This window comes from Octodon degus, unplaced genomic scaffold, assembly GCF_000260255.1.
Source record: "Octodon degus isolate 3935 unplaced genomic scaffold, OctDeg1.0 scaffold00068, whole genome shotgun sequence".
NCBI classification, from domain to species: Eukaryota; Metazoa; Chordata; class Mammalia; order Rodentia; family Octodontidae; genus Octodon; species Octodon degus.
This window is the reverse complement of record NW_004524644.1, coordinates 561,922-572,990: the sequence shown is the minus strand read 5'-3', so window position 1 is coordinate 572,990 and position 11,069 is coordinate 561,922. Positions and strand designations below refer to the sequence as shown.

At 44.7% G+C, this 11,069-nt stretch overlaps 1 long non-coding RNA gene across 1 annotated transcript; it reads right to left on the bottom strand.

Moving 5' to 3' along the window:
• Positions 1-5,405: 5,405 nt before the first annotated feature.
• On the bottom strand, positions 5,406-11,069 carry LOC111817736. Its single transcript, XR_002821866.1, has 3 exons — positions 10,919-11,069; positions 7,624-7,640; positions 5,406-6,341 (listed from the first exon to the last, which is right to left on the bottom strand). It is a non-coding gene; the product is annotated as an uncharacterized LOC111817736 (long non-coding RNA).

Genomic DNA, 11,069 nt, shown 5'->3' with positions numbered 1-11,069 from the left:
CGAAGCCCACACCCTAGGTTTGGCTCCCAGGCTCCTTCTGTCTGGGGCTGGCCCCACTCCTATTAAGCTCATTTCCCTTGCACCTATTCTGAGGGCTTTTCAGACATGGAATCTTTCAACCTGAAGCTCCGTTACAGTACTTGATTGTTCTATATTTCTATTTTTTTTTAAATATTTTATTTCTATTTATTTCTATTTATTTATTTAATTTATTTATTTTGTGTGTGTGTGTGTGTGTGTGTGTGTGTGTGTATGGCCAGCTCAGCCCACCAGGGGGCGGGGCTGGCTGGCATGTGGTGCTGGGGGATTGAACCGTGGTCCTCTGCTTTGCTAAGCTTGTTCTAAGTAGGTGCTTAAACCACTGAGCCATCTCACCAGCCCCTGTTCTATATTTCTAGATTGTTCTGGAACATATATGCCAGCAAGCACCTCCTCTTTCACACCCACTGCTGAACCAGTCACTAGCAAGAGCACACTTGTAGGTGTACAGTGAGTATCTGTAAAATAAATGATAGTGTACGAATATAGACATGTCATGTGCTATAGGACAAGTGTCTTGAGAGACTTTGTGAGCCTTCACTGAGCTCAGAGTGACCACCTGGTAGGTGCTCCTCAGACACTTGAGATCATTCAGGAACCATGAATAAAAATCTGGGGCTTGGGTCCAGGGAGATGGTTCAGTAGAATAAGCGCTTGCCTGGCAAGCGCAAGGACCTGAGTTCAACCCCCGGTTCTGCAAAAAAATAAATTAAAAAAAAAAATCTGGGGCTGAGCTCATTGTATCTGGGGAGAAATCATTCATAGATGAGTCTCTGGCCAGGGCGAATCATAGCAGTACACACTGGTGCTATAAAAAGCATATAGCACTTTTCTCTTCATGCAGTGGGAAATAACGGGGAAAAGGAGCAGTTGGCTGTTAGACACCAAAAACATCAGTACTTAAAGGAGAAATTCACCATACACTTGTTCAGTGACTAATCTGCCCTGTGAGGAGGGGGACAAGGTCTGCAGGAAGATACCAAGAAGTGGCTCTGTGGTCACAGTCAAGTTGGGAGCCCCAGTGGTGACAAAACAGTGGTAAACTGTTGTCCCCAAGTCTTGGTTGCCTCAGCTGTAAGGAGGTTGATAAGGATACTGGTATAATTATTGAGAAGGTAAAACTATACCTGTAAAGAGTAATATGAAATATGTATTAATTTAAAATATGTGAAATTTTGAATGTGAGAAAATGTACCAATATTTGCATCTAAAAATGTTTATAATATTATAGGAAAACTGGAAGTAATTCAAAATGACCATCACCAGGGGATTAATAAAAATTACTACTTGAGACCCCTGTAACATAATAGCAAGCAATCACCTGAAAAGATGGGGCCTATTTCTATGATACAACTGCGTGGTAGACTCCAATTATGAAAAATGTATAATATAGTATACATACCACGCACTTACATATAATTCTTGTGGATTAAAAAGACAACCACCCAGGAATTTATCTAGTTTAAAATAGCTTTTTACCTTATTTTATAATTTTTTTCTATAGCCCACATATATAGCCCTTGTTCTAATGTAGTATTTACTTCAAAATGGATAACGCCCTGAAGTGTATTCTCAGAAACGACCTTTCATGCTTGGATGTGAAGTTCACGTCAACAGAATCTGCAACCTAAATGGAGATAATGGGCGAAGCTCACATCTCTCAGAGCAGAGTTTGACTTCCAGCAGCTAACCTAAGAACAATAAACCAAGCTTGCTGATTGATGTTGCTTAAAAATATGTTGGTACTTCAGAGAAACCTGAGTTTGTTTGGGTTCAGTAGGAATTCTGTGGTCTGTGTTTGAATGCAACGTTATAATAGCCATGATTACTTTATTAACTGCTTTCTCTCTTTGCTCTTATGTTTCAAAGTATGGTAAGATGCATTCAGAGTTGAGACAAATCATTTTTCCCCCAGAGATTTTCAGGAGAAAATTCAGAAATGTGTGCACATTTGCTGTGATGATCTTATGGCTTAAATAAAACTAGAGTATTTGAAAGGATAAATAACAGCAAATTTATTATTTAAAACATCCTATCTAGGGCTGGGAATGTAGCTCAGCGATAGAGAGCTTGCTTAGCATGCATGAAGCCCCGGGCTTGGTCCCAGGCACTGACGAAAGAATCATCTCTCTCGTTATCTAAAGACATTGACTTTCTTGTCCATAAAATGTTAGATTTCCTGTTTCCAAGTGAAAGCAATTGTGGTCTTGCTTCTGAATATTTGATCTTTTCCATATATATTGCTTTTGCTAGATGACTCATAAGCAGTAAAACAACACAAAGCTCAACCTGAATGTCATAAAGATTCCCGAGTGTTTGTCTTTAGATACAGCATGTTTATACAGCTTTTCTCAAATGTTGAGCCTCTTCCCATAGTCCGAGTCTCTGGAATTCTTTAAACACTGGTTTTGTTGTTCAATTTACATCCTCCATGTAACTTTTATTTCTAAGCCTCTCTAGAAAGTCCACAATAGCGTGATTCCTTTAGTTGGCTAGAGAAACAGATTCAGGAGAAAGTTTTGAGTTACTCCCTTCAACAGAGTAAATATTTGGATTGAACATTATTATATGCCCTAGAAAACTGGTTGTATACTATATAGAATTAATATTTCCAACCAAGTAATTAGTTTAGAAATTAAATGTCTTTGTGTTTACCTGCATAAGCAAATGAAGGGCTGGGGAGGTGGCTCAGTAGAATAAGCAAGCACTTGCATGGTAAGCCCAAGGGACTGAGTTCAATCCCCAGTTCCGCCAAAAAAAAAAAAAAAAAAAAGAAGAAAAAAAAAAAAGAAAGAAAAAAAAATGCAAATAAACTTTGTTTAATAAATACATTTCGTAACATAAAGCTTACAATCTAAAATTTGGCCAACTTTGTTATTGTGAGTAGCACTATTTTAAAAACCACAGAAGCTGGGCCTGGTAGTACACGCCTTTAATCCCAGCACTTCTGAGGCTGATGCAGGATGACAGTCATGAGTTCAAGGCCACCCTGGGCTGCATAGTAAGTTCAAGGCTGACCTGAACTGCATGGCAAGACCCTTTCTCAAAACAAGACAAAGTATACATAACACTGAAGCTTTTGAGAAATCTTAAAATAACTCCACTGAGTATAGTTAAATAACTACAACTGTATGTTTGCTTAACTATCTTCAAAAGTTATACTAGTCCCAAAAGATTATCTTTGAGATATTTTAGAACAAAAATTCATTTTTTAATTTTTTAACAAATTGACATAGTAGTTTTTTTTTTGTTTTTTGTTTTTTGTATTTTAGGGAAGGGTGTACAGGATGTTCAGGGTCTCACTACTAGATTGGACTTGTGGTGATCCGCCTGTTTATAGCCCCCCAAGAGCTGGGATTACAGGTGGCACCACCACGCCCAGTCTCAATCACCCTCTCCGTGTGCCCGGGGGCGGCACTGCAGGCCAGGCGGATCAAATCCCTGACCCCTGCGCCTGCTTGCAGGCACTTTAATCTGCTGAGCTATTGGCTGGCCCTGTCATAGTGCTTTATTGAAGATATCTATATGAAGGAAAATAATGTGCATCCCTATCATATACATGTGGAAATACTAAGGATGTACAGTGTACAAAAAATTCCTTGTTATTTCACACCCTTACAGGTTACATACTTAAGGAAAAAAGTTTTAGTATAACCAACAGTAACAGTAATACAGTTTCTTGGGTTCATAGTTTTGTCTGCTTAAAATCCTGACCCAGATGATTAAATCTTTCAGGGATGTAATGAAAGAACTAGCAAGGTCAAGAAATGTCACAAACTATAAAGCTACAGGGAAGTAATTCAATTCCAATTTATAGGCCTTTTTGTTTAAATAAATGCGTTACATTTCCTGCTCACCTGTGATGCACTACAGGAGCAAGATAAGGAAGGTCTACTGTGGACGGCACAAATGGTAGAAGCAAGGGTGTACACAGAGGCCTAGCACGGAGACCCTGCAGTTAGGAAGGGAGGCCCTTACTTTGGTGCTCTAGAAGCAGCCAGTGGCCCAGCAAGAACAGTCAGCATTGGGAAGCCAGAAATCAGGTGAGGGAAATGGTAAAGTACTGGAATAATGCTGTGTAAATAGTGTGGAAAGCAAAGCTGTGAGCAACCCTTGCCAGCAATCTACGCAGAAGGGGCCAATTTCCTCCAAGATGGCTGCCTTGGGACAGGAGGTCAGACCATGACATACAAGCTGGAGTCTGCAAAGTTGGAACTGGATTTGGATAGGATGATTCTAGGTTTCTGGCTGTTCTGTCAGAACCCAAAACTGGGGGCTGGCGAGATGGCTCAGTGGTCTAAAGCACCTACTTGGAACAAGCTTGGCAAAGCACAGGGACCGCGGTTCGATTCCCCAGCACCACATGCCAGCCAGCCCCGCCCCCTGGTGGGCTGAAGTGGCCACACACACACAATAAATAAATAAATAAATAAATAAATGTTAAAAAAAAAAAAAAAGAACCCAAAACTGCAGCTATAGGCAACACATGGAAGCTTCATAGCTGCCCTCTGCATGTCCTCTGTACTCTCTCATGCCTTCATGCCACATGACTGGGATCTGGGAGTCTCAAAATTGAAGCCAAGAACATACTTTCTGTGACACCGATGGCCTCAGAGAGGGTGACAGCCCTGTGCATGGCCATGAGGAGCAGCCAGCCCAGGCACTCTCAGCACCCACCATTAATCTTTCTGAAGTATTCTTGGTCAAGGCCATGGAAGTCACCTTAAGATTTTGGTGGGGTGGTGGGGGCAGGTGGGGGGAGGGCATGAGCACCAAAAAGGCCAAAAGCTCTGTGCCTCCTGCACAGTGTCACACTTCCCCTCTGAAGGAACAAATGCCCTAAACATCAGGTGGCCTCAGCTTTCTCCTGTTCCTCTCATCTGTTTCTTAGAAAATGGATGCAAGACAACATAGAGGACACAGCTTCTAGTCTTTCTTGTCACAAATACTCAACATCATTCCAAATGAAAAAAAGTTAATCTAGAGAAGTAGGAATAAACTACCATTTACTGTAACTTTGTACTTAATAGTAAGGATGAAAGTCGCTCAGGTAGAAATACGAAAAATTGGTAGGGTTGGCCAGATAGCTCAGCAGACTAAAACGCCTGCTTAGGCAAAGTGCAGCAGCCTGGGTTTGATCCCAGGCATGCTGTGCTGGCCTCGCCCCTGGGGCCGGCTGAGACTGAGATTATGACTGGGCATGGTGGCTCACGCCTATAATCCCAGCACTTGGGAGGCTGAACACAGAAGGATCACTATGAGTCCGATCTACGGAGTGCAACTGTGTAGACCCTGTAACAAATACACTAAAAAAATATGAAAAATTAGGATAAAATCTATATCTGAATATGTCTTAGCTGTCTTAATAAAATACCTTTAATCCCCTCTCAGCCCCAGAGGCCCAAGCACCAACCGCAGTGGTCTCTGAGCCCTAAATCTACACTTCCACGATACCTGCACATGGACACGAGTCCCCTTCTGGAAGGGCACATGCTCTCCCATGAAGCAACCATTCCACTATGTCGCGATGCAGTCTTCTGTATGGAAGCTGTCAGAGACTAATTGGAGTACATCTCCATGATCAGTCCAGCAAGCTTGTGCCTCCAGCTCACCGCAGGCAGGGCTCCTGCCCCCTGGACTTCATAGGTTACTTTAGAAAACGTCGGCTCCTAGCACCAAAGGGTTAATCTGAAGATCACTGTTAATGAAGGAGAAAGAAAGATAAGGCTTGCATACACATCCCCTCTTGGTGAGAAATGTTGGGATTTGGAAAAATCCCAGGGAAACAGAAAAGCTAGCGGTGTTCTTCCTGTTCTGTTTTCTGTGAAAGCTTCATTTGGTGATAAATGTACCTTAATCACACCAGGCTTTTCTCTTTTACTGACTACTTCATAAGTACTTGCAATGTGCTCATTTTGCCAAGTAAAATTCATTTCTTAACATTATTCAGGCCTCAATTTTCTTCTTTATGTTACGCTGCCAGGTCATCCTATATTTTAATTTTCAAGTGAACAGATATCAACAGGCTTTGGTTTCATTAACCCGTAGGCATGGACAGCTGATCTTCTCTTTTTCAGCATCCAGGAGTTAAATGATAGCATCTCCAGAGCGAAATTCTCATCAATCTATACAATTTCAAAGCCTTATCAAAAATTTTTTTCACATAGGATAAAAAATGCATGATTCTCATCACTGTGTAGGTTGCTTGCACGTGGGTCGAAAGAAACTGCAGTACATCTTGTTCATGTAAGTTAGAGCTGCATTTGTAAACATGATGTACAATTCCTCATCACTAAAAAATACTGCAATACAAACAAAATCATAAAAGAATATTGAAACTGTTTGATAGGTTCTGGCCCTAGTATGAATTGCTGAATTATTACGGTGGTCATCTAACATGGCTGAAGCACTTAAAACAACAACTTATCTTCCCTGAGACCCCACCCCCCTTCTTTTCCAGCTCAGCCCAGGGTAGGTTTGCTTTCACCTTTCCCGCTGCCCCCGGGAAGAGCCCAAGCAGCTCCTCACCTATATCTAAACATCCTCCTTAAACCCCACCCCTGGCAACAGGCCATAAAAGCTTCAGCCTCCCTTTGCTCCAACTCAGGGAATCCCTTATCTTCCCCACATTCTTTTCTTGTCCTCAAAGATAATAAAGTCCCTTTCCCTTTTTCCTTCTGTCTGTTTCTCCTGGAAAACCTATCAGGTTTTCTTGTTCGTTTGTTTTTATGTATTTAATACAGGGTCTACAGGGTCTCACTATGTAGATTGGACTTGTAGTGATCCTCCTGTCTTCAGCCTCTCTAGTGCTGGGATTACAGGCATGCACCACCACGCCTATCTCAATCTCCATCTCAGCATGTGTGTGCGCACAACGTAACTTCAGCACACCATGGAAAACTCCTGGACCAACATGCTGTGGCCACCATAGTGACCACCGTGGTACGATAGGGAAAGAATTCTGGTCCCTATTTAAAATGAATGTAGGGGCTGGAGAGATGGCTCAGTGGTCTAAAGCACCTACTTGGAACAAGCTTGGCAAAGCACAGGGACCGCGGTTCAATCCCCCAGCACCACATGCCAGCCAGCCCCGCCCCCAGGTGGGCTGAGCTGGCCACACACACACACACACAAAATGAATAAATAAATAATTAAAAAAAAATAAAATGAATGCAAATTGGGTGCTCTTTCCATTCAAGCTTACCTTGCAGGGAGGCAAGGGAGAAAGGGGGCAGGTGTGTGGTGTGTGGACGCAGGTGGGCTTCAATGAATGGATCTGCTAAATGGCACAGGATGTGGGCTGGTGAGATGGCTCAGTGGTCTAAAGCACCTACTTGGAATGGGCTTAGCAAAGCACAGGGACCGCGGTTCAATCCCCAGCACCACATGCCAGCCAGCCCCACCCCCTGGTGGGCTGAGCTGGCTACACACACATACACACGCACACACACACAAATAAATACATTTAAAAAAAATAAATGGCACAGGATGACTGTGAAGCCTGCATGTCATCTCTGTTGGTATAAATTTTACATTAAACCTTATATGGGGCTGGGGAGATAGCTCAGTAGAATAAGTGCTTACCTGGCAAACACAGGGTCCTGAGTTCAATCCGCGGTACCACAGAAAAAAAAAAAAGAAACACCCGGGGCTGGAGAGATGGCTCAGTGGTCTAAAGCACCTACCTGAATCAAGCTTGGCGAAGCACAGGGACCACGGTTCGATCCCCAGCACCACATGCCAGCCAGCCCCTCCCCCTGGTGGGCTGAGCTGGCCACACACACACACACACACAATAAATAAATGTAATAAATAAAAATAAATAAATAATTAAAAAATTATTTTTTTAAAAAAAGAAACACCCCATACACCTTTACATTTATTTATTTATTTTATTTTTTTTGGCAGTGCCAGGGATTGAACTCAGGACCCTATGCTTGTAGGCAAGCACTTATTCTACTGAGCTATTTCTCCTGCCCCCACACCTTTACATATATAAATGTTTTCAAGTGTGTTCTTTAATTTTCATTCTTTTTTTCTTTTTTTTTTTGTATTTAGGACAAGGTCTACAGGGTCTACAAGGTCTCACTGTGTAGACTGGACTCATAGTGATCCTCCTGTTTCAGCCTCCCAAGTGCTGGGATTACAGGCACACGTCACCATGCCAGTCTCTATTGCCGTCTCAGCGCGCCCCAGGGGCAGGACCAGCACGGCAGGCCCGGGGATCGAATCCCTGGCCCTTGCATCTGGTGTTCTTTAATTTATAATGTAATCAGTTTTCTGGACGAAGTCCATCAGGAGGGAGAGGAAAGCCCCCACCCACCTTTGGCTCAGTAAGCTCTGCTTGGCAAATGTAGCCACCCCATCTTCAATGGGGTGCAATGCAGCCTAATTCATGGCCAAGCGACCTGGAAAATAGCAACACTCCAGTCAACTCGAGCACATACAGGAGGACTCAGGCAGGCGGCAGCCATGAGTTCTAGGCCAGCCTGGGCTATATAGGACAAGGCCAGCCTGAACAACATGGTGAGCCCTAGTGTCAGCAAAACAAAATACATGGCAGAGGAGAATGACCCAGTGCCCAGAGAAGAGGCTGGATTGGAGGAGGAAAGGGGACAAGGGATGAGCAGCTGCTGGGGCTCTGGGTGGTACTGAGAAGAAGGAGCTTCCAGAAGGGGGGACAGGATTTTTAGTTACTTTTTTTTTTTTTTTGTACCAGACACTGCACTCAGGACCTTATGCCTGCCAGGCTGGTGCTGTGCCTCTGAGCTATATCCGAAGCCCCAAGGGGATGGGATTTTTTTTTTTTTTTTTTTTAGTAGAACCAGGGATTGAACTCAGGCCCTTGTGCTTGCCAGGGAAGCACTTATTCCACTGAGCCATCTCCCCAGCCCAGGGATGGGATTTTTAATGAGGCTATAGGGCATTGGTAGTTATGGAGGGGAGGACAGGACAGGATACATCTAACATCCTCCTGCTTGATGTTGACAAACAGACTGGACTCAGTCTCTATTATGCTTTCAGGGTGGCCGCACCTGTGGTGAACTCGGTTCCTGCTCCAGTTGAGACAATTTTAGGTCAGTGTCAGTCTGAGGACTGCCTGGCTTCATCGCTCTGGGGCCATTTTATAGAAGCGAGGGTGCTTATTTGGTGTGCTCCGTCCACCTGGTTTGCAGTCCTATGAGGACAGGCTCTGCGTCCTCAGGGACTCACTCTTGGGTCAGAAAGCTAAGGTTCCTCAGCTAGCTGACAACTCAGAACTTCAAAGAAAGGGCTTTGAGTTAGGCTGGAGAAGCCTCCAGAAGCTTCTGTAGGATGAGGCTGGATTTGGGGGACAGGCAGAGGGCGTGCTTGCAAGGCAGGGAGGGGCACCGAGGGGAGCACACATGTAATTTGTGCGATGTCATAATAATGACACGAGGGGCTTCTGGAGTCCCTCATTCTTCTCAGAGCCTTTCATGTGAATTAACTCAGTAACCCTGGAAGCAGAGGACTAGGAGGAGGAAGCACTTTATAGCTGAAGAAGTGAAGACGTGGAATTCAGAAAGAGAATTATCTGAGGTCACACAGGGGACAAACCAGGATTTGCCCTTAACACCTGGCATGGTCCCTCTCCCCACACTGCAGGAAAGAGAGGACTGTTGTCATGGCTGTGTTGCAGACAGCCGAGTTAGACAGAAATATTATAGGCAGTCAGACAGGGCCAGGCCCTCAAGGAGACAAGATGGAAGACAAGGTGACTTTGCAACTTGGAAGAGACAGACATTCCCACATGGGCCACACCTCAAGACCAAGACAAAAAGAGGAAGCACAGCTACATACTTCCCTAGGGATGGGCATTAGGGATTGATATCCTAAATAGTATCAATCAACTTGAAAGAGCCCAAATGAGTCATTAGCCCAACCCCCAACAGGAAGAGACCCTGTCCTGTATTCATGCCTGCTTGCTACGTGACTCACTTTCCCATTTGGTCCTGGATTTAATCAGTTTTACCTGAGCAATGGTGCTTGTAATCCCATTGGTTGGCCATAGTTTTGTCCCACCTCCTGCCCACCTAAGCGAGTTCCCATTCTTTCTACCTTAGCCTCACATGGTTTTACACTATAAAAGTCCCTGGAAGAGACAGCTTCCCGGGGGGACTACCCGCTCAGCCCTCCTCCTGTCCCTCTTTTGGACAGTAGCTTTCTTTCTCTCAATAAGTATATTCTGCTCATAACCTCCGTTTGTTCCTAAAATTCATTCTTCGGTTTTAGAGAACACAAACTCATGCAGGTCAGGTCCAGAGATCCATTTTTCTCTATGTCATTTGGAGGTTCCCTGTATTGTTTGGAGGTCACCCATCCAAGACCAGTTTTTCTCCCTGTATCAGCTGGAGAGGATTTGGTGTTTCAAATCCTCTTGAGCCTGGTGTCTCAAGGCTGCTATTGGGGCTGTTGGTGCACTGTGACTTAAAAGAGAGGTTTGCTTTTCTCTCAGGTACATCTGCAAGCCTGCCGGTCATCCAAGGAGCCAGGTCATACAGTGTAACCCTAGGCCCTGTGCGGCTCCGCCTCCACCTGTCCCCTGCTCTATGCCCGGAAGGCTGTGTGGGAAAATTGACCAGCAAGAGATGGGACAGAGGAGCAGAGTGATGACTTTGGTCCCAAGGGGCCCTGCTGGGTGTCATAGCTGGCCAGGTCTGGTGACAAAGACCACAGCTCCCCGTAAGCAGCTATTCCTCTCCCCACAGTGTAACATCTCCACTCCGGTTCCCGATACCCACAGGCCAGGGCTGCTGGGGTCCCGTATGGTTTCCCTGCACTCCACCCACATCTGTGTAAACAGCCTCCCCATGGAGGTGTCCCAGCTGAGTCCCCCATTTCCTGCTGGGGCACTCACCGGCATCAGCAACCAAGGACCCAAGTTGCTTCCAGTATCAGTGGTGTCGGCCTCGTATGTGGTTACGGTGAACCACATTCCAGATCAGTTGAGCAGGAAAGAAGCAAAAGCAGTTCGATCCCCAGTGGGGTCCCATCCCTGGTGTGCCATG